The 25,292-nt window shown below is 39.8% G+C and overlaps 1 non-coding gene across 1 annotated transcript; it reads left to right on the top strand.

The window, feature by feature from the left end:
- The first annotated feature begins 22,162 nt into the window (after positions 1 to 22,162).
- Positions 22,163 to 22,236, top strand: TRNAN-GUU. Its single transcript has one exon. It is a non-coding gene; the product is annotated as a tRNA-Asn (tRNA).
- The last annotated feature ends 3,056 nt before the right edge of the window (positions 22,237 to 25,292 follow it).

The raw sequence follows: 25,292 nt of genomic DNA on the forward strand, positions 1-25,292 counted from the left end.
AAGTTCGGGAATGTGATTATTTTGAGATTATAAGCATTATGCTATTTCAAACAAATGATGAGTAAATTCATAAAGGTGAGAGGGTAAGCAAATCAAGGAAAATGAATTTTCGTCAAAATTTGACATGTTGGGATAAAATATGGCCCGAGCTAAAATATCCGATATTTATGGACTAGTGCTATACAAGGTACCACATGATCATGATAGTACAGTATATAAGGTGTGTTAAAAGTGAGTAGTATTTTAAGTAATTTGAGATAATTCTTAATTATGTGGATAAGGATATTTTTTGGGCTGCCACATGGCATTAAGCCAAGCCAAGTGGCACCAATATGCATGATGAGTCAAAACACTTAAATTGCCACGTAAGGGTCTTATTTGGGAATGTTGAGACAAGCAACGTTATCCAAACTCATGTATAAAGAGCATTCATCACCATTGCTTGAACTGTTTTTTTCTAGAGGAAGTGACTTTCTGGAACATATCTAATTAAACATTATAAAAATATGTACATGACCCAAATCTGAATTATTTGTAAAAGCAATAGGGAACGAGATCGTAGTCTATCCTTAAACATGGAAAGGAAGCATCTTTCTTCCATTGCCAATGACGTCCTACAGAGATGTTCTTTCAGTGTGTGACGCAATTCGGGGAGCACGGTACAATCTTTTTCAGGAATATGATATAGATTTTTCCCTACTTTGATCTGACATTATGTGTTCTTATGAAAAGACATGTGTTAGAGGAATTTTCAAGAGAATTGGTCTAGGTATGTTAAGGCTATCCCTTCTTTCTTTTGACATGATCCATACGATGCAAACGAAACGAGCAAATGCGGAACTTTCATAAATGACTCTATTCATAGAAATACTAGAGATGCTTATGTTCTTGATTCTCCATGTGTCATATTATTCTATCATCTGTCCATGGGTCATAGAAAAATACGTAAGTTGAAAAGTTTACTTCATGATATTATTCAAAGGCATAATGGTCTTATGACACTCCAAGAGATTTTATTGACGTGCTTCTCATGCGTTGCATTCATGTACAGTGACACATGACCAGATGGCATTATATATATATATATATATATATATATATATATATATATATATATATATATATATATATATATTATATTATATTATATGTATATGGGATATGGGAAAAGGTTACGACGTTATATACGCACCAACAACTGATCAACTGGTATACGTTGATAATTTGCCCACAATGGCTGAGATGATATGATGGGATGCCCTCAGAGGCTTGGTGATGTTATGAACGCATATACACATGCATGGTATGAAATTTATACGCATATGCATGACATTATAAAAATGAACTGATTCACAGAGCTATGCAAACGTACATGTTGAGTCTTTTACTCTATGTTTCTCTCATGCCTACTATTTACTGGTTTTCATTCCTTACATATTCGGTACATTATTTGTACTGACGTCCCTTTTTCCTGAGGTCCTGATAGACAGGTCGAGAGCCCTCCAAGTAGGCTATCGGCTCAGTGGAAGATGTTGGTGCGCTCCATCTGCTTCGGAGTTGCTTGTTTGGTTTGTATGATTTAGACGTGTATTGTTTGGTATAGCAGGACTTTGTCCCGACCTTTATGAGAATTAAGTATTCTTAGAGGCTTGTAGACAAATGTCATGTACGTAAAAGATTATATGGCCTTGTCGGCCTATGTTCAGTATATGAGTGTTTATTTTGGTCTTATAGGCCCGTATGTCATATGTATATGTTGGTATTACATGTTCTATTCTACTGATCTCATGGCAGCCTTCCGGCTCAGTTATCTATGATAATATGACATGAAAAGATACTTATGTTGGTACCCGGTTGAGTAAGGTACCGGGTGCCTGTCGCAACCCATCGATTTGGGTCGTGACAATTTGTTTTGTTTTTTAATTATCATTTTTCATACTTGTCTACTTTTATTGTACTTGATTTACTGGACCACTAATAAGTGTCGATGTCGACCCCTCATCACTACTCCTCTGGGGTTAGGCTAGATACTTACTAGTTACGCGCTGATTTACGTACTCATGCTACACTTCTGCACTAATTGTGCAGGTATATATTTTTGGTGGTCTTTTGGGCGCAAAGGTGAAACTATTGCGAAGACTTTACGGTGAGCTGCATGCTATGTTATGATCTGCAGCACACAGACTTCTCTTCATGTTTGCTTGTATTATCCTGTCAGTTTTACATTTCAAACAGATATTGTATTGGTATTGTATTTCTTAGTAGTTGCTCATGCACTTGTGACACCGGGTTTTGGGATGTTCTAGAATTTGTGCATAGTTTTGCTTAACATTGGCACACCTTTACTTAATATTTCACTTAAATTGTGTGTATCTACGATTTTTAGTGCATTGATTTCCCTATCTAGTAAGATTTATGATTTCAAAAATAAAAAAATGAATAATTAAGTTGGTAGGTCACCGTTGGCTTGTCTAACGACAACATTAGGCGCCATCATGACCTATAGTGGGTTTTTGGTCTTGACAGCTTGGTATCAGAGCACCAGGTTCACTTAGGTCTCACGAGTTATGAGCAAGTTTAGTAGAATCTAGCGGATCGGTACGGAGACGTGTGTACTTATCTTCGAGAGGCTACATGGCTGTTAGGAGAACTTCCCTTGCTTGATTTCTCATCGTGCGATTTGATTTCGTTGAAGCTTATGCCTTCGGTTCTTTCCTACTCATTCGTAGGCAACGTCGGGCATTTGTTATCATTCGAGCATCAACGAGTTGTGATGATGCCACAGATGTGGTGCAGGATGTTTCTCCCTGTATTTCCGGGCGGGCTGTTACTATCACATTGTGGAAGGGTGTTTTGTCGTTTCAACCTTGTGTTGGTGTTGCCTACAGTTGAGATCGGTTATTTTCGAATTTGGTGAAAAATTTGTTAATTTTGTGGTGTCATCTCCCTTGATTGAATGCATTAAGGCTTATCGGCATGTTGGTTTCATTTGTTTGCCTCTGGGCACGGTGTTGTGAGATGGAACCTAAGAGGAAGTTATCAGAGCTGGCTGTGACCTCAGGATCGTATCATCGTTTCCAGTGTTGATGGTTCGAGGGAGATACTCTCTGAGGTGGTTTCAATGTTTAGAAATTTTGAATGAGACGAGAAGGGCTTGATTGGAATGTAGGAAAAATATGAGTATTCGATCATTGTTTTAAATGCGATACAACTTCGAGTTTCAAACATATTGTTGGACCTTCTGGTGATGTTAATGATTGGAAAGATTCATACGGGCAGCAGATCAGTGTGGACCCAAGGAGATTAATTGATTTGATGATGGATGTAGTTATAGATATCACATTGGAGGAAGTCGATATGAGGTTACACAGGTGGGCTATCTGTTGTGAGCAAGTTAGCGGTTGTTTAGTTTTGATGATGTCCCTCTGAATAGTTCTAGTTTTTGCCCATCATGAGATGCATGTATTGCGATGTGAGCTTGGGTCACATGAAGAAGACGGTATGACCCCTAGGAGGTTGAGCATGCGATTGTGGATGATAATTCTAGAGGCAGTATGATTGGTGCAATAAGGGTTTGCGAGATATAGGCCGAGTAACAGTGTGGGATCATGGTAACTAGGAAGAAGAAGTCGTTTTGGGGTCTAGATCTATACGATTGTAGCATCAAGCTAAGTGGGGGAGCCTGCCGTCTATGCTTGGGTCACGTGGTAGTGTGCATGTGCAGTTTCTGGCTATCGGTGCCTTTGTGGATTAGTTATGACCAAGAGAAGAAAATGTCAAGGGTATTTTGGGCAAGGAGTTGGACGTGTATGTGCTATATTTCACCTTATCGTTCCATGTGTAGATGTTTGGTATGGCTTAGAATTTATACTTCTTGTGGATGTGATGTGCAAGGAAAAGAATTTATTTGGCTGCTTCTTTGGAGTGTTCATGTGCTAGAAGAGCACTAGAGTTTGGTCATATATTCAGGACCATGTCAAAGTGTGTGACTCTCAATAGTGGTTCTAGTGGATTCAAGAATTAATGTGCGGTGTTTAAGAATTTTAGGTTCGTTACGTGGCCGAGGACTGGGTTTTATAGCAGAGTGTAAAGAATACTTGGTGAATTTCTATGTTATCATTAGGTATACGGTGTGGTGTTAGAGAAATGGGAGAAACAACTTTGGACTCAGAGGAGGTCTTCCATAATGGGTGTACATCAGGAGATGCTATTGGGTGCATGAGGACGGTATGAGATGGCTGATGGGTATTGAGACGATATGGTCTTGTGATTCGGGTTACTCGGGATGAGTGTAGTTTGGGCTCTGTTATGTGTTTGAATAGAACTATTATTTTGAAGGCAAGTCAAAAGCAAATAGGGAGAAGTAGAGTCAGATAGTAATGGTTTGAATCAGCAGGGTTGTGGAAATGATCAGTTCATTCGATGTGGTAAGGATATACAAGTGGTTCGTGATTGTACGTACGGGATTGATAGCCGTCGTGGTTTGATTTATTTTGAGGTATTTGATTCGGACGGATTGGTTATGTGTGGAAAAATTCCAGAGGAGCTTTGGCAAGCTTGACCGCGACTTGAGGTTTGCATTTTCTGTGGTTATGGGAAGTTGGTTATAGGGGGCAATTCTTCCTCGGAAATGAGTTAAGTGAAAGGTCTAGAGCCGATGAAGTGTTAACTCTACTGATGGTTCTGGAGATTATGATGAAATTCTTGTACTCTGGAGTAGCAACATGATATGTGCAATGAGCGGTATGGAGATTGAAAGTTAAGGATCAAGGTTGTGGTTCAGTTTTGATAAGAATGTCACGAGCTCGGAAGAGTGGGGGGAGGGGGGGGGGAGATTTCAGATGTTTAGAGTATACTGACGCTATATTTGTTGTCGCCTAAAAATAGTGTTCTGTGTAAGTGGCGTGGTGTATTGATTTGCAGATTCTTGATTTGCACTACCAAATTTGTACGGTTGGTGGTATGGATGTGTAGGCCTTGCTACCTGGTGCGGGAGGTCGTGGAGTGACTCCTGTAGGGTGATTGTATAAGGGTGACGTGTCAGCCATTTATGTGGTAGAGATTGAAATCAAGTATGGAGATTCTAGTACTGTCGCTGATAGGAGAGTTTATGTCTGAGAGGCGCTCTATTTCTCTGGTTGTGGACTGTGGAAGTTTATTTCTAATTTGACGGTAATCTTATGTGTCATAGGTATGGTCATTGTGGATCTTTGGGAAGGTTATAGACCCATTTGGAGATAATCGGAGTTGGCTTGAGGTCCGCTAGTAGGCCTAATGTGAATGTATAGTTTATACCAAATCAAATATGCTTATTCAGCATAGCATCAGTTATGGACGGGTCTTCGTGCGTAGTGGATGGTGTTCCTGACGTCATCTATTTCAAGTGCTACTCTATTATTCCATATGGGTGTGAGGCAACTTGATTATCCAATGCGTGTGTTGTGGCCCTGTGTAGCTTGTCATTAGTTGCACCTTCGCCGTGCTCGAGTTTTGCAGTGTAGAGCTCTATCTGTCTCCCCAGGGTTGTATTTATGCACTTGGCGTGCTTGTGGTCGATACAGGCATTTCGTGGGTACGAGAACTATAGCGTGATAGGTATTTCCTTATTGATTGTTATGTATGGATCGGGTGGCATGCCAGCATGGGTATTATGTTTGCATCAGGTTGCACGCTGCAACGGTATCATGTTTGGATCGGGTTGTATGCCTCAACGGTACCATGTGAGAATCGGGTTGCACGCTGCAACGGTGAGGTGTTGAGTACAGTTCCTTATACTTATTTTGTGTGCCTTATTTCTCATATCTAAGATAGGTTCATAGCATATGTTTGGTCCATTTATTCGTTACGCGGGCTGAGTTGTTCTTTGCGAGAGTTCGTTCTTCCTTATGTGTCATATTTGAGTTATAGCTTGTTGGCGCAATGATGGCGTCATATGAGATTTTAGATAGCATTTGAGGTGACTTATTTCCCGAGTAGCGTGTACTGGGTGAGATGAGGTTATAGGACCTGAAATCAGCGCAATCGGATTTATGTATGGTACATTAAAGAGAAAATGTCATTATTCACTTTAGAATGAGGTAGTGGTTCTTGTCAAGTGGAGAAACTCCATGAGTTATTGATTTGACAGGTGGTTATGTGTTCTTGCACATCTCTTTCATCATTGCAGTATTGTGAGGGTTGAGACCGGGCTTATATGTGTTTTGAGGTATACCACGGGCATCTGGTTCATGAACTTGCAGATACTGCAGTTGGAGGACATTATTATAGACATAAGAATTGTGCGGTGCATGGTGTGATTTCACAATGAGTGTATGACCATGTTTTGGTACAGTGAGTTGATATTGATACGGTGTTCGTATGTTGGGATCAGGTCTCGTGGAGAATTCCAGATATTGAAAATTAATTTGAAGGCTTGTGGGTTAAGCTAGGAGGAAGAATCTTCAATCTGGCTCGAGCTAACGTTTTCACATGGGTAGTGGCAGCACGGGTAGGTGCACGAGGTGTTAAACAGTTATTTTGGGTAACTCTCGAACGATTCTTGGCACGGTCGAGGACGAATGCATGTTTAAGTGGGGGAGAATGTAACGACCCGACCGGTCGTTTTGTGCTCTAGCATGTTGTTCAGCGGTTTGAGGTCTTGAGTAGCTTCACTTCATGTATTATGACTTGTATGCGTAGTTCGAATTGAATTTTAGGAACCTCAAACTTGATTCGAGAGGAAAATTTCAATTCGGAAGCTTTAAATTGGAAGAGATGACCAAGGTTTGACCTTTGAGTAAACGACATTGGAATTGGGATCTGAATGTTCCAATAGGTACGTATGATGATTTTGAACTTGGGCGTGTGTTCGGATCGGGTTTCGGGTGATCCGGGAGTGTTTTGGCGCTTAATGTGGAAAGTTTGTTCATTGAAGGTTTTCTTGTTCTTTAAGTTTGGTTTGGAGTGGACTTTGTTGTTATCGAGGTCCCTTTAGGATTCCGAGCCAATGAATAGGTTCGTATGGTGATTCCTGACTTGTACGTAAAGTTTGGCGTCATTCCGGAATGTTTTGATATGATTCGGACGCGTTCGTCAATGTTTGAATGTTTGAAAGTTGAAAGAAAGAATTGATTGTTGATTCATAATTTTGATGATATTCATGGCATTTGGAGCCATTGGATAAGTTTGTATAAGGTATTGGGACTTGTTTGAGTGACTAGATAGGGTCCCGGGGGCCTCGAGTGTGATTCAGGGTGGTTTCAGATCAAGTTTGGAAGTTTTGATGCTGCTGGTGTGCTGGTGTGCTTCGCGATCGCGAAGAACGATGATGAAGGGCCCCTGTTTTTCCCTTCGTGAATGCGAGGAGGCTCACGCGAACGCAGAGAAGGACCTAGTCCAACTTCGCGAACGCCAAGGAGGATGGGCTAACCCTAGGACTCGCCCATTAACATTAAATTAATTTTGGAAAAGATATTGGGGTAGGATAAGATTAATTAACAAGAACTTAAGGCGTTAACCCTTACTTTATAGATTCTACCTAGGGATAGGATTGAACTACTTGTAGCCATATTCAGGTGTGCTTAATCTCTTAGTTGTTTTAGGGATAATTCAATTAGGAAGTCTTGTTAGTCTTTTGAAGAAGCTAATAAAGAATTATTACCCGAGGCTAATTAACATAAACTTGCTCATAGTTGTAAAATTATGAAATACATTGGATCGTTACTTGAGTGCAATTCCTAGTGCATCCATGCTTGTAGCCATTGATCATTTTACTTGCTTTCTAGGTTAGTTTCCATTTTCGCCATTAGACATAAATATTTTCTCAAAACCCTTCTAAGTATTTGGCATAGCATAACAAGTGATAATTCTCTTACACGCGTAATCACTTGCATATTATTCTCTAAGGGATTCGACCCCGACTCATAGTTGGGTAAAATACTGCCAAGCCCCAAACCTGAAGAGGTGTGGCCAGCACCCGGTGTCATAATCGGCCCGAGCGTACTACTCTGTAATTGAGAACTCTGGAGAGGTAACCCTCAACTTAGGCCGACGAGGCGATATTCAGAATCATCTAAAAATAACGTCTACAACCAGCAATACCAAACTAAACATCTACATAGGGTTAGTAAAACCACAATACTGATATAAAAAAAGTACAGGACTCGTCTACAAGTCTCTAGGGATAACTGAACTGTATCATGGTTGAGACAGGGCCTCGACCTATTTATCAAACCTGTATATATAAAATAGACTCCAAGGTATAGACCTAGTAACTCCGAGGAAGTGGAGCTTACCAACCAAGCTAATGTTTGACATTATCTACTAGGAAGGTCTATCCAGTTGTCTATCAGGACCTGCAGGCATGAAATACAGAGTCCCCAGCAAAAGGGACGTCAGTACGAAATAATGTACCGAGTATGTAAGGAAACAGAATATCTGAAAGCTGAAACTGAATTGATAATATAATAACTGAAAGCACCTAGGAGTCAAACATAATTTGAAAATATGCTTACATGCTAATACTGACTCATCTATCTCAATATAGTAAGTAAAATAGTTGTCCTCCCCTATAAGGCTCGGTATGTGTAACTGCTCTTCCGTAGTAGGCTCGTTCATAGGCGCTCGGCCATACTAGGCTCTTAATCTCGGCCATTCCGGGCTTTCTCATAGGCGCTCGGTCACAATAGGCTCGATATATAACTTGCCATCTGATTTGAGGTAGCCTAATAGGGGTCTGCCCATCGATTATAGCTCGATGGTGGTGAAAATATTGTAATACTATATATGTATATATATATATATATACTCTCTGCTCTCTTGGCTGAAAGAAGATAAAACTAAACTGAATATGAAGTCCCGATAAGGGAGAATACTGTAGCTTATGAGACTAAGACAATGTACATAAATTCAGGAATAAGAACTTCTCTTTATGCCTCTTTATCAAACACATGTAGTTACGGGATCATGCCAAAATGAAGGAAAGGTTTAGCCTTAACAAACCTTATCATAATCTTTCCAATCACAAATTTGAACTTCTATTCACACCTTAATCTACAACAATGATAATAATACTATCATTAAGTTACGAAAGGTACAACTATCGCACAACGAACGACAAACTTATTTTGTATTAAAATGGACAACATCTCCCCTATAATCCTTACTTCCTCAAAATTCAAGATAACACCAAAAACACAAGAACACAACAACAACAACATATATACATTATTTTCCAACCTTGTATACACCATAAAATACTACAAAATAGTCCAACACACCCCAATCTCTTCATACACAAAACGACCACCATAATAGTGTCAAACGACCTGAAAATGTTACGACGAACGACCAGCCCACCACCCTGCCTTTATGTGGTGTTTCTCCACACCCTTCCTCCTCAAAAACTCCATAAAACAGTAGTAAAACACGCAAACCATCAGCAACATAAAACAGTCCACAAAACAGTCCGAGACAAGTGAATAACTTGAACTCACAGCTTCCGATCACCGTCACGTGAGTTCTTACAATTATAGAATGACTTTCCATACATCTCCAGCAGAAAAATTGGATGAAAGAGAGAATTAAACTTACCTTATTTTTTTAATGACTCAGCTCCTATCTTGTTTCTTCAAACTCTAGGTTTTACCACCAACTAGAACTTGAAAAGGAGCGAAAATCAATTAGGGTTTGTGAGAAATTTTTAGGATGATGTTTACAGGGGTTTAGGTCTATTTATTTTGTTATATAATGAGTGTTATATTGCAGGAGATAAGACCTTAAATGGGCTCTTTGGCCGACCCGAAATAGCCCATTTTTGGACTCTCATTTAAGCAAGTAGGTAACACACTTACTTGTGACCTAGCAGTCTGCGCAGTCTCGCAAAAACGTACATATCTCTCTACTAAGATGTCGTATTGACAAACGATTTAATGCGTTAGACAATATACTCATAGATATTCAATTTTATGCGTGGCACACCCCTAAATCTAAGTATATTGGAAGAAAATCGTAGTTACATTTGACCTAAATTTTAGTAAAACTTATGAACACAACTTGTGATGACTTTCATCGACTTTTGTTCCACAACTCTCTTGACTTCAAAATATAACACATGACTATAATACGACTAACATAACTCATAACATAACCTCCTTATCAAGTTAAGCACCCTAGTCTCACCCAAAAGTACATCTTATAATATTTCCAACTTGTCGACGAAACATTATTTTCTTCAATTCCTTTAGCTTCTGAGCCTTTCAACTCTCTTGATACTTGTTATCCTTGATCTTAAATATTTGTAACCTCTAAGTTAACATGATTAAATTACTTTATGTACTTTCAAAGATGATCTCATTTGTGAGCTTACATCAATTGACATACGACATACGAAAACATGGGGTGTAACAATTATATTGCATGGGACCGTGTCCATTTCCTTTTCAGTAGTGGATTTGGACATCATCATGCGTATTCATCGCAAATTTTCCTTTAATTTCATACTCATACGTATATTCGTATGTGGGGTCAAGGACCCGATAAAGTCTCTTATTCTTTTGGGATCGGGTCGTTCGCCTTAGAGGGATATTGTAACACACTCTTATGGGATTGGGTCGTTCACCTCACCGGAATATTGTAACACATTCCTATGGGATAGGGGCCTCAGCATGATATTGTAACACACTCTTATAGGATGGGGTCTTTCACCTTGGAAGGATATTATAACACACTCTTATGGGATCGGGCCGCTTGCCTCGGCAACTTCATGAAATACTCCTATGGGATCGGGTCGCTCGCCTCGACAGAATCGTGCATAGTTTTTGGCAAGAAGCCAGTGTATCCGTCAGTTTCCTGACTTGAGATATGCTAATCTATTTGGTGGGGACTATAATTTATACTCCATTTGAGGAAATGGCTGATATTCGAAGACTTTGCGTTTACTGTTCAGATGAGGATCATACCATGTACCTATATTTGTTTTGTTGTTTAATTATCATACTTTATACTTGTTTACTTTTACTGTACATGATTTACTGGACTACTAGTAAGTGTCGATGTCGACCCCTCGTCACTACTCCTCCGGGGCTAGGCTAGACACTTACTGGGTACACGTTGATTTACGTACTCATGCTACATTCTGCACTTATTATGAGGGTGTATATTTTTGGTGGTCTTTTAGGCGCAAAGGCGCCACTATTGCGGGGACTTTACGGTGAGCTGCATCTCATGTTATGATCCACAACACACGGAGTCTCCTTCATGTTCGGTTATGTTATCCCGTCTATTTTACATTTCAGACAGATATTGTATTGATATTGTGTATCTTAGTAGTTGCTCATGCACTTGTGACACCGGGTTTTGGAATGTTCTAGAATTTGTTCATGGTTTTGCTTACCATTGACACACTTTTACTTTATATTTCATTTCAATTGTGCGTATCTGTGATTTTTAGTGCATTGATTTCCCTATCTAGTAAGATTAATGATTTCAAATATAATAAAAATAAATAATTAAGTTGGTAGTTCACCGTTGGCTTGCCTAACGACGATGTTGGGCGCCATCACGACCTATAGTGGGTTTTGGGTCGTGACAAAATCAATAACAAAAATTAATATCCTTGTACGGTGGCATGCCCAACAGGTGTGCAGGAAACACATCTAGAAAGTCTCGCACTGCCGAAACGGAATAAATGGTTGGAGTATCAGCACCAACATCACTCACAAAGGCCAAATATGCTAAACATCCATTCTCAACCATCCGTTGAGGCTTCAAGTATGAAATTACTCTACCGGGAACATAATCTAGGGAACCTCTCCACTCAATCCTAGGCAATCTCGTTATCGCCAATGTCACGGTCCTAGAGTGACAATGCAGAATAGCATAACATGGTGACAACCAATCTATGCCTAAAATCACGTCAAAATACACCATACTATGTAGTAAAAGATCAACTCTCATGTCCAATCCCTCCAATAGTCACCACACACGACCCATACACACGATCCACAACAAAAGAATCACACACCGTTGTAGATACATGAACATGCATAACTAAGGAATCACGGGGCATATCCAAATAACAAGAAAAGTACGATGATACATATGAATAGGTGGAACCAGGGTCAAATAATATGGAACCATCCATGTGGCACACTGAAAAAATACATGTGATCACTACGTCTAATGCAACTACCTCTGGCCTGGCGGGAAAAGCATAGCATCAAGCCTGACCACAACTTGATCGACCTCCCCCTCTAGGGTGACCTCGAACTGCCTGAGTCCCACCTTGAGCTGGCTGAGCGGGTGGTGAAGTAACTGGTGCGGGAGTCATATCCTAACCTCTCTACTGAATTGGACCTCCCATAAGATGGGAACAATACCTCCTCACACGACCAACTCACCACACTCGAACCAACCTCGGTCCAAAGATGGCGGCGGGGACTAAACCAGACCCCGATAACCAAAATAGCTGTTGATGCCCAATTTAACCCTCATATTTTTATAAGTATCATAGATATACTTTTAAAATATCATTCCTACATCATCGCCAATTTACAAGAGTCATATAAGTAGTTTCTGTAATTTTCCATAATTAAGGCTTTCAAAATTGATTTTCATGCATTTAAATTACTCAAATATTTATTAATAACTCCTTCAAATTATTTTGTGATCACTTAATCATCCAAATTTATTTCTTACACCTACATATATGCTTTATAATATGTTACTTTATTTTATACAATTACATTTGCATTTTTGAACTATTTACGCCATTTTGCAATAATAGCCGATATTCTGTACATAATTACATTATTTACGCCATTATTTTCAATCATTTTTACTCCATAAGTAATATTTTTATTATTTGTAAATTACTTTTTATAAATAATTTTCGTGTATTTAATTATATAATCAAATATAGGGCAAATTTCGCACCAAAACTAGGCCCAAAACAGCTGGCACATCTCCATTAAACCCTTCAGCAACCCAAATAAAATAGCCCCTTCATTTAACCCGGTCATGACCTGTTTTAAACAAGCCGCCCACTCTTTCTTCTATCTCGGTCGTTGATCTCAGTGATCAACGGCCCATAGACCCCTCTCATCTTTAATTAACCAAACCTAAACAATAAAGACACACTCCCCCATCTCCGCCGCCCCTAAATCCTCTCTACTCTCTCTTCTTCTCTGAGAAACCCTAGCCGCCGCTGCTTAGTTCCTCTCCCATTCCAGCCTAGAGATGGAATCTACCTATGATATACTTACCTTATTAATTTTCTCTCATCATTGGTCGCCCTTTTATTGTGTTACATAGGTGCTTGCCTAAGTTTTGCAAGTATCACTTCTGAGATAGGACTGGAATGACTCGAATCTTTGATTTTGGGCGTTATTCCATCTATATACGCTCAACGAAGAGCGATTTGCGCTCTTGTATTGATTTTCAGACGATTGAATCCTAATTAGCGTTTGAGACTCTCCATCTCCTTTACCAATTTTGATTTTCATGTGATGTTTTCTTTCCTTATTCACGATTTATTGATTGTTTTCCACGTTTGTTCTTTCAATTTCTGTAACTATATACACCCTTCCCCAAAATTCCCTCAAGACAGACCTTAGTCATGGTTATTCTCTCACTCTCACTTATTCTATACTATTCTGAAACTTGATCTCTTGGCCGGATTAAAGCCAAGGCCACCGGATTTTGTTCACCTTTCTCTAGTGCAAGCACCACTCGGGGTCCATTTTGAGGCTCCTGTGAACTATGAAGCACTAGAGAATTGAGGTTTCAGTGTTCTTCAGTTACCACAGCTATTCTTGAGATTTTTGAGTTCTTCATTCTTTGTTTAGTTTGTTTGCAACTGGTTAGTACCTTATACTCTCGTAATCTCATTACTATCTGATTGTGTGCATTTATCTAGGTGTTTAATGTCATGCTACTTCAAGCCTGCCCTAATTCTGACTTTTTGCTAAGTGATACATGATGTTTAGTTTGCTTGTAACTAAACCTAAATAATGTTTATCGAATTTTGTTTGGATTTCTAGGAAATCATGTTTGTCCAAAAGTGTTTTCTTCTTGTTGAATCCCTTAAACATCACCTGTTTTCCTGCTATAAACTATGGGGTGACATCACATAAATACTTAGCCTAGTATGCTTTCCCTTGACGTTATTAGCCTCAATGCTTGTCTATTGTAGATGACCAAGTTGACTGAATGCTTGTCTTCACGTTTAAGCCTAATTGACTACTTAAGACTTTTGTTTATCTTGAACCATGACTTGGGATCTCTAAGGAAATTAATGTATGCCTAGAACCTATTGAAATATGTCTATGCCGAATCTTTTATGCATACCTGCTATTCCCTAAAACCAGCTTGTGATCATATAAATTCTATATGCCAGTACTATTGCAATGCCAAGGCAGACTTGTACTTTGCTTGGATGTTTTGTGCTCACCAATCGTTTGAGATTCCTAGGGTGAATTTAAATCAACATCTTCTTTACTCCTCTTTACATGATGCCTGCTTTACCTGAAAGTCAACCTCTTCTCATGTGAATGCTCACTTATTGATAAACTGAGTTTTCTTGCATGTTCAATATGTTAAGCTCTGCAAATTAGATGTTCTCATTAGGCTCTTATGTTGAAGCTTCCATGTTAAGTCAGTATCTTACTAGCCTTGTCCATGACACTGCTAGATTTCCATGTTCAAACCCCAGATTAAATTTCCTTAGGATGGTTTAGGACCAGGCTTTGTTCTGAAACTTTGTTTGAAATAGCCTTGTTGCTCTTAAACTCTTTTTCTCGAAGTGCAACCACCAACCTTGCCTCATATGCGCTTTATGTGTCTTTCGATTTAGTATGATCCTGTATATAAGTCTTGTTTAGAGTTGTTGTTGGTCACAGCTTAAAGACTGAGTGTTCAGAGCTGTTCAATTAACTCTGTGTGTAGTATCACCTATATAGCCAAGTTTAGCATCCCTTTGGGTAAGAAATTATATGTTTGGGCCCGGTATGTTGGGCCCGCTTTGCTACTGAAGGTCTGAAGAACACTGTTTGCATCTGGAGTTTGGGCCTGCAGTCCATATGAAGTTCTAAGCATGTTTGAAGGCCCAGATGTGTTACAGGGTTATTGTATATTCGTATTTGGGCCTGTTCAATATGGTATGTAATAACTTGTAAAACTGAATGGAGGGAAAATTAATGAATAGGGGGTTAGGGTATTCTAATGCTTGCATGAAAGGGTAGAAAACATGCCTATATGGTCTATGTGTTCTATTTGCTATTTCGTTCAGCATGTCTTATTTGTTATTTCGTTTCGTGTGTTGCACTAATAGAAATCATGTCGATAGGAATCACACACACACATTACTTAACTTGTCAAAATATGTTGGCACAAGTAATTACTACACTTGTTTCTATGTCTACTACTAAACGCCTTAGATAGCATGCCTATAGGATACAATAATACATGCCTTGGATAATTTAGATATCATGACTATATGGTTTTAAATAATTGATCAGCTGCTTTCTATTACTTTTATACTGCCTCACTTACATGACATGCCGATAGGGATAAAGTGTTATAAAACCAAGTCTAATTGTCAATTGTTAGAAATCGTACCTATAGGATGTTCATTCGCATAAGAAACTGTTTATGAGATAGACGCTGCTAAACCTGGATTTTCAAGCTATTTCACTGCCTCATTATGCAACTACTAGAAATCCTGCCTATAGGATACTGTAAACTACCTAAGAAGCATATCTATAAAATCAGCACTGGTAATTAAGAGTTCTGGGATCGTTTCACTGCCTCATTACGTAGATAGTTAGAAATCAAACCTATAGGACTTGCAACGCTTCTAATCTGCCTATGAGTTAGTCCAAAGCAGCAGTACCGCTTGTACAATATCGGAATCACATAGAAATCATGCTTATAGAACTTAATGATTCCAAGGCGTCTAAAACCTACCTACTGCTGAACCTGCCTGCATGCAATTTACTGCTTACATGTGGAGGTTAACTTGAGCCTTTCCTTAAATTTATGTGTAGTCCTACTAGTTTTTGAATGTGCGCTAGTTTTATCTTTTTTGAGAATCCAAAGAAGAGTCTAGAACCACCTAATAGTAGGTCCAAAGCCTCCTGGACCATAGGCATTGGGACGGGTAGTGCACGCATAAGACACAACTTAGAATTGAATTAGATCGCCTTTAAGTAATCAACTTTAACATAGTAATCGGGTAGCAGGAGATGATAGTCTATGCCCGTTGAATAATATGAGAAACCCCTACCTTAAGGGAGTTGCGAAGTATTATTTGTTGCACGGGATGATCCTTTAGGCTAAAAACTTAGGACTCCCCCCCCCCCCTTTATATGTTTATTGCTCACACATAGTCATTGAATAGAGTTGTATCATCTAACCTCTAAAGACTTGTATTGACATAGTCTAATTATTGTCCTATTTTCTTTGCACGTGTTCATAATAGAACCTTTAAATTCTTTGTCTTTCCTCGCTTATATGATCACATAGGACAGTTATAATCTAATGATCCCCATGGTATAAACTTCGGCCGGGATCCAAAGTTATGGACCTCGAAGAGTGCCTACTACCTTCACTTTGAGGTAACGTGAGCCTTTACCCAATCTTTGGTGAGGTAGATTAGTCAAATAGTGTTATTTGGAAATAGGTGCCCTAACTCACCTTAAAATCATTAGGTGGTGACTCTTCTCTTTTAATACCCATGTAAAAGATTTGTCACATATCGAAACCCGCTTTTGCGAGAAAAAGGGCGCGATAATAGCCACTAGAAGAACCTGGTACAGATAAACCCTGAACTGATGGAGCACATGATGAAATCCGAGCTAAGAGGGCACTGAAAGATGACTGATTCGGACCAACACTGTATGAACCATGACTACCTGATGCACCAAGATTAACCGGACGAGCCATCTGAGCAGGCCTATAAGGTCGACCTTTGTTGTGATGTGACTGACCTCCAAATGAGGTACCACTAAAACCACCTTAAACACGGGGCCTATTTTACTTGCGCTCAAGCCTGCGAACCGACTCTAAGCGCCTAGAAATCTCGACCACCTGGTCAAATCTAATATCTGTCTCGACCTTCAAACCAAACTGAAGCATAAGCCATAATTGAGTTCATCAATGAACCTCCTGATCCTCCCTCTCTCTATAGGAACCAACCACACTGTATGATAGCTAGATTTGTAAACCTAATATCATACTGATTCAATGTCATACCCTCCTGCATAGCTGCTCAACCCGCCTACACAACTCCTCTATGCGAGTCTGTGGAACAAACTTCTCTAACAAGAGAATTGAGAACTCATGCCACTTAAGTTGTGCAGTGCCAGCTGGACAGCTCAACTCATAGCCCTCCCACCATCTATAAGCTGCCCCTGTCAGCTTAAAAGTAGTGAATGCAACCCCACTGGTCTCCAAGATAACCGCAGTGCAAAGAATATGCTAGCATATATCTATAAATTCCTCAGCATCCTCTGACTCTGGAGGCTTGAGCCTCCTAAACCACTCTAGTCTCTTCTGCTCCTCATCTCTCATAGGTGGCCAAACCTGGGCAAACAACAACTGGCTGGGTTGGTAGTACCCCCAATGTCTGGAGTCCCTGAGCTACCTGCTCTGGAGTACTAGCGGCGGGAGTCTGAGACCCTGGCCTGAGAAGTGGCTGGTGAAGCTGGAACTGAGATTGCTTGAGCCAGGTTTGTGCATATAGTCAAAATCTGCGCTAAGGCCTCCTGAAGGCCTGGGACCACAATGGGCACAGCTGGTGCCTGAGCTGGTCCCATTGGCTCAATAACATCTAGTATCTGCACCTCAGCTAGAGTAGCTGGTGGCTCCACATGTGCTTCTCTAGCTGTAGTAGGAGCCGCACCTTGGCCTTTGCCGCAGGCCCGGCCTCTCGCGGCCCTAGTTGGTGATACTGGTGGCCGTCCACCTGATCCGGTTGTACGTGTCCTCACCATCTGTGACAGACTAGAAAAATAAAAGTTCATATTCTGGAATCAACAAATCAGCACGACTAGAGTACAAGAAAGTGAAGTTTCCTAACGGTTTAGTAGCCTCTTGAGGATAAGTATAAACATATTTGTACCGATCTGTAGGACACTACTAAACCTGCTCATGACTAGAGAGACCGATGTAACATAGTGCTTTGATACCAGCTTGTCACGACCCAAAATCCCAACCTGTCGTGATGGCGCCTAACACACTTGCCAGGCAAGCTGACAATCACGCAGCAACTAAACATTTGAATAAAACATGCTTTAATAAACTCAACAGCAGAATATCTCATAAATATCTGATAAAAACAAATGAAATGCTACTACAACCATCATAAAATCTGGTGTCGACGAGTACATGAGCACTACTAAATCTCAGCATAAACCAAACTCTAGTATAATTGGTTGAGTAATAGAGCAGTACTGAAGAAAATAAAAAGGGAGGAGAATTAAGGTCTGCCTGCATCATAACAGCTACCTTAAAGTCTCCGAGCTGATACCAGCACAGATCTAGCAATTACCGTGTTCAGATGTACTTGGATCTACATACGAAGTGCAGAGTGTAGTAAGATTACAACCTACCCATGTACTCAATAAGTAACATGACTAACATTGGGCTGAAAGCAGTGACGAGTTCAGAAGTATACAGTCATCACCAATATAATGACAACACATGTATGATAATGATAGTGACAGTAAATAAGTTAGAGAAATATCCATACTCAGCTCGTTCATGGTACAGAATATTTAGACATGCTTTCAGGTTCACAATTAAAGAATAACACCGATAAAAACATGTCAAATATAACTAGCATGAGGAGTGGTACATCTCTATGCCTATATGTCAAATGTATGAGTTCACAATGATATTCCCAGGTACTCACACTCGTAGAGTGCTTAATCTGATCATCTCAAATACCCACGCCTCACACACACAATCACTCAACACTGTACGGGTGCCTGGCATCAATGCCCCTCACCAAAGCACGTGCATAGATAACGCTTACTGTTGGTATATCAGACCCCGGAGGAGCGGATCCTGCCCAAGTGCTAATGTAAAGCCTATAAGTCCTGTTGCGGCATGTAGCTTGATCAACAATAATAAATAAGCCAATGTTGCCTGCTGCGTCGTGCAGCCCGATGCACAATAACACTCACAATCAGGCTCTCAAGCCTACCTCAGTCATTAATCTCTCAAGTCTCAAGGGCTCACAATCTCGTATCACTAAGCCCAAACAATATAACATGTGATGTAATAATGAATGATAACAGAGACTGGGATATCATCTGCAAATGAAGAATCATGACTAAGTACATAATTTCAGTTAAAGCAGATAACTCAAAACACATAATTAACCTCATTAGGTCTCAACCGAATAAGCACATAGCCTAAACATGATTTCAAACATGAGTCACAGTCCAATTACTCTAACAAGTAAGGATTTCATAGATAGAACAAGACTTGATAACAACACAGTACAAAAGAATCAACTGAATCATAATTACTACGGTGCATGCCCACAGCCCGTCACCTAGCATGTGTGTCACCCTAACACAACACAAATAACACATTTTCAAGGATAGATACCCTCAATTCCAACTTTAGAAATGTTACTTACCTCAAAGTGTGCAACTCACTACTCCAATAAGCCCTTGCCTCGCAAATCCGAAAAACTCGAATCAAGTCACAAACAAATTAGTATAATCAATACAAGCTATACAAATCGATTCCATACGATAAAGCTATGATCTTTAACCAAAATCAAATAGTCAACCCCGAGCCCACACCCCGGAACCCGACAAAATTTACAAAATCCAAACACCCATTCAATAACGATTCAAACCATGCCAAAATTATCCAATTCCAACCACAAATCAACCCTCAAATCGCCAAATCTTACTCTTTAATACATATTCCAAAACTCCCCATATTTCACCTCAAACACACATAACTAGGTGTAAAATCAATGGGTAAACAATAATTATCAATAAGAGGGATGAATCTTCACTTACCTCTTCAATTATAGTGATACCCCTATCAGAAATCGCCCCTAGTCGAGCTCCTCATGTCCAAAAATTGAGAGAAAACATGAAACGCTCGTTTAAATCCTTCTTCCCAGGCATCTCGCATCAGCGGACTCATTAGCCGTCCATGCGATTCCACTTTTGCAGAGAAATCATTGCATCTGTGAAGTCAACTTAAGCTCCCAACCTAGCACACTTGCGGGACTGCTCCTGCGGTCCATCCACCGCACCTTTCGAAATCCAACATCTTGCCGGGCTCCATTTCTACGCTTAAACCTCCGCTTGTGCGGGCTCGCAGATACTGAACTTCCTCGTATTTGCGCTTCTCCACAAGTCTCGCCTAGTCCACTTCTGCGACCACATGTCTGCTTCTGCGGATTCACAGATGCGGAAATCCTTTGCACCTGCGCTCCCAGGCAGCCTCCCTAAATCCTCGCACATGTGCACAAATGGCCGCTTTTGCTGCTCCGCACCTACGGCCAAAACCTCGCAGGTAAGGTTACACCAAAACTGAAGCCACCAGCAATTCCTTAACTCCAAAACTCAACCCGATTATAGTCCGAATCACCCCCAAGGCCCCAGGACCCTATCCAAACATACCAACACATCCTAAAACACAATACGAACTTAGTCGAAGCCTCAAATCACATCAAACAACAACAAATTCACAAATCGCACTTCAATTGAAGCCTATTGAAACTAATGAACTTCCAACTTCTAAAACCAATGGCGAATCATATCAAACCTACTCTGATTGACCTCATATTTTGCACATAAGTCATAAATGACACAACGGACCTATTCCAACTTCCGAAACAAAAATCCAAGTGCAGTATCAACAATGCCAACTCTCGGTCAAACTTCTCAATCTTTCAAACTTTCAATTTTCTAACTTTCCCCAAAAAGCCTCAAACCAATATACAGACCTCCAAATCAATATCCGGACATGCATCGAAGTCCAACATCACCACACGAAGCTATTGGAACCATCAAAACTCCGTTCTGGAGTCGTCTACACAAAATCAAACTGCGGTCAACTCTTTCAACTTAAGCTTCCAACCTTCGGACTAAGTGTCCCAATTCACTCCGAAACATCCCTGAAAACAAATCAACCACCCCGGCAAGTAAAATAAATATAAATGAACATAAAATAAGCAATAAACAGGGAACGAGGCTACAATACTCAAAACAACTGGCCGAGTCGTTACAGTTTCCTCAAAAGTCAAACATTGATCAACTCTTCTAAATTTAAGCTTCCATAACGAGGATTACTTTCCGAATCAATCATGAACCTCTCGAACATCAAAATCAACCATGGGTGCAAGTCATAATATTGTATATGAAGCTACTTAAAGTCACAAATCACAAAACGAGATGTTAGAGCTCGGAACGACCAATCGGGTCATTACAATATATATACCTTAATACCATGTGAAAATAGTGTATTAAAGAGCAAGATCACAAGAAGATAAAAGTTATTCCAAATTGGTTGATACCTATTTGGAACCTTTGCAGTAGAACATTAACCAAACAAACGAAGGAAGCTTCCATTGCAAAGTAGTTTTTAGTACTATAAACTACTAGTAATACAATTACGTATTGAGTCTGTTGATGAAACAATTCTCTGATTGGTTATCATTATTGGTTTTTGCAGTTTCACATGTTTCTTGAACACTTTAACCTTGTTGGCGAACACAAGGAGATGAAAAATATAAAGAAATTAACATGCAAAGAACTCAAGAGGATGCAATATCTAATATATACACAAATAAAAATAATAATTTTAACCTTTTAATTTTTCGACGAGGGAGGTTTAAATGAATTTCTTTGGTCCCCTAGTTTCGCCCTTGTATTTCACAAAGTCTATGAAATTGAAAGATTTTGCAGGATCAACCTAAGTTCCATCTCTTACCCTTTTATTCTTTTAAATTAAAATGTCAAACTTTTTCAAATATTCCAGTGCACAAAAGTACTTTTTGGCAAACTTACAGAAGCAAAATTGCTCAAGAATATACATATAAGGAACCATTTAGAACTCACACAAACATAAGAGATCATTTTTATGATTTTCTTGGCACAATATAGTACGAAATTCCTATTGTATAGACCTATATGCCATGACAAACCAGATAGCTGGAATAGCTCAGTTGGTTAGAGCGTGTGGCTGTTAACCACAAGGTCGGAGGTTCAAGCCCTCCTTCTAGCGATAACTTTTTGTCATTTTCACAAAAAATTTAATCCTCCACATATCTTCTTTGTATCATTTCTCAGTCCCAATTAACTCATAAAGCAATTTGAATAGCTAACGTGAAAAGTTAAACAATTATATCTTTCCAGTAACTCATTTTTATTTACCTTATGCCTGTTCGATTTTGAATATTGATTTTTGAAAGAAAGAAGATAGAGATAAGCTGAATCTCCACTACTAAAAACTATTATATACGGATGAAACCGAGCCCTTTGGACGCTGCTAATATCGATGGAGTAAACGGAGCACAAATGTAAATGTGAGGAGTCTGAATCGAGGCAAGAAGCTCCTGGAGTCGAGGTCCGGGCAAACACCTGCCCTCGGAGAAATCGGAGCCACGTCTCTAGGACCGATTCGAATCCTTGAAGTTCGGAAGACATTATCGGATAATCGAGCACGACCAAATAAGGGCTATGATATCCGCGCCCAGCCCGGTGTCACGGCGTGTATCTCGGCACGTATCGACAAAGGATCAATGAATAGTAAAATGGAAGATTTTTACCTTTTTATGGTATTGTACTTAGAGTGAAACTCCCCAACTATATGAAGGGGAGTCTGACTATTCATTAGGGCCATTGTAACACGCACATCAAGGCAATATACTTTTATTTTTCTCTGTTATTAAAAGTTCTTACCTTTGTTCAACAGTGCTTCATTACCGTGAATCTGGGATCGAAGGCAGGCATTTCATTAAGGCTGTTAGTGAGTCTGTGTTAAGTCCCTACAATTAGTTGATACTTTATCATGTCTTTTATTTGTCTATTATAACGAAATTTATCATTTGTATTGAATTAATCCGCATATCCTTAAAACCACTTATAAATTTAAATATTATCCGCTTTCGGGTGTAAACAATTTGGCACCCATCATGGCGCTTAGGATAATAGTGGCTCTTTGCTACAAATTTCAACAACATACTCTAATTTAATGTTGTTCTTTGAGATATTAATTTCAAGAAAACTTAGCTATTTCAACTCTCAATCTGCTCACCTAAACGTTGATGCTGAATCCGGCCACCATGGCGAGAACGACAATATAGTGCCCAGCGACGAGGTTCAACCTGCTGACCCCAACAGGGTCCCGATAGCAGATCCAATCGACACCAACTCCCATGTGGCCATCGACACTACTTTCCCACTGATTCGAAAACAACATTTCTGGGGAAGCAGGTTGGTAGCCAGGGATACGCACGGCGGTGAAAGCGATAGGATCAACTTGCGGGTGATCTTCAAAATGTTACAGGCTCAACAGGCAGCGATAGATCAGTTACGGAACCAAAGCCGCGCCCCTAGCGGAGTTGAGCCTGAACCATCCCGGAAAAATGCTCGCAGGGATGAACCAGTCATACGAAGGCTGAGTGAAGCTGAATCCAGGACCAACCCCGAGATAATAAAGATGCTCGAGGAATAGACCAAACGTTAGAATCAGGAGAAAAGAAAATCGAAACTAACGACAAAAAGGTGGAGACCTATAACTCCAAGGTCTATCAGATCCCAGGAGCACCACCGATACTGAAAGGCTTGAATTCCAAGAAGTTTGTCAAAAAGCTTTTCTCCCCAAGCACGGCTCCGAAGCGATTCCTAAGTAGTTCCGTATGCCCGAAATCCCGAAGTATAATGGAACGACTTGGAGGAGGATGAAATTGAATCCGTTCTGCTGAAAAAGTTTGGAGAGACCTTGTCAAAAGGAGTTATGATATGGTATCACAATTCACCCCCTAATTCTATTGACTCGTTTGCTATACTTGCAGATGCCTTTGTAAAAGCACACGCCGGGGCCATCAAGGTCGTGACCAGGAAGTCAGACCATTTTAAGGTAAAACAAAGAGATAACGAGATTCTCAGGGAATTCGTGTCAAGGTTTCAAATGGAATGAATGGATCTGCCTCTGGCCGCAGATGATTGACTGTTCATGCATTCACCCTAGGACTCAATCCCCAAAGCTCATTTACTTCAAAGTAGTTAAAGAAAAATTTGATAGAATACCCGGTGGTAACTTGGGCCAAACGTCTATAACACGTACCTGTTGATACCCAATTTTTCCCTATGTATTTTTCGTATCCAAAATACTTCCAAAATAGCATATTTGTGCATATATAAGCACACCCATGAGTTTTGATATTTTTAGATGATTTTTAAACCAATTTATTGCCTATTTTTATACCATAAAATCCAATAATTATTCCCAAAATTTGCCATTTTGGTGAACAATTTATTTTATTCTTGTATTTACATCAAAACATAGCTAACATGATTTTTGCATATTTTTTAAAAATTCATTTGGTATTTTTAAAACCAAATTGCATATAATTGCAATACTAGCCTCTTTAAAGATTCAATTGTAATTATATTTATAAAATTGACTCCAGTATTTTTAATTTGATAAACATGTATCATTAATCATTTTATCACATTTGATTTATTTCCAGAAATTATTTTGCTATTTTTTTTATAAATTAAAACAAGGGAAAAGAGGCTATTTAAGAGTTAGCCCTTTGCATTTCAATTTTAGCCCGAAATTAACCTCAATCTTAAGCCCAAATCAGACCCAAAATTCCCTACCCAATTTCTTAATTAACCCGACCCACGGCCCGTTTATTTTTACCCGCCCGGCTCCCTTTTGATCCAGGCCGTTGATCAAAATGATCAACGGCCACATTTTCTCCTTACCATTTTAATTCCCAAACGACCCTAACCCTATCCCCATTCTCCAAATCCGCCGCCTCTGGTTCCTCTCGTCTCTCTCGAACCCTCTCAACCTCTGAAACCCTAATATCCACCTACCTCCAGAATCCATGGCTAATCCAGCCATGGACAACCTCTACCCACCATCTCTTGCTCTCACACGCTTGCTCATTGAAGATTCGAGGCTAGACCTCGAAGGTCTTCATCCAGACCCTGGCCGGTTCGAGTTTCTTTGGCCGTTTCCGGCTTTGCTCCGGCGTATCTCAGCCTCTCGAGCCTGGATTCGACCTTGCTAGCTCAGAACCATTCTCAAGACTTCCAAGCCTTCTC

This window comes from Nicotiana attenuata, unplaced genomic scaffold, assembly GCF_001879085.1.
Source record: "Nicotiana attenuata strain UT unplaced genomic scaffold, NIATTr2, whole genome shotgun sequence".
NCBI classification, from domain to species: domain Eukaryota; kingdom Viridiplantae; phylum Streptophyta; class Magnoliopsida; order Solanales; family Solanaceae; genus Nicotiana; species Nicotiana attenuata.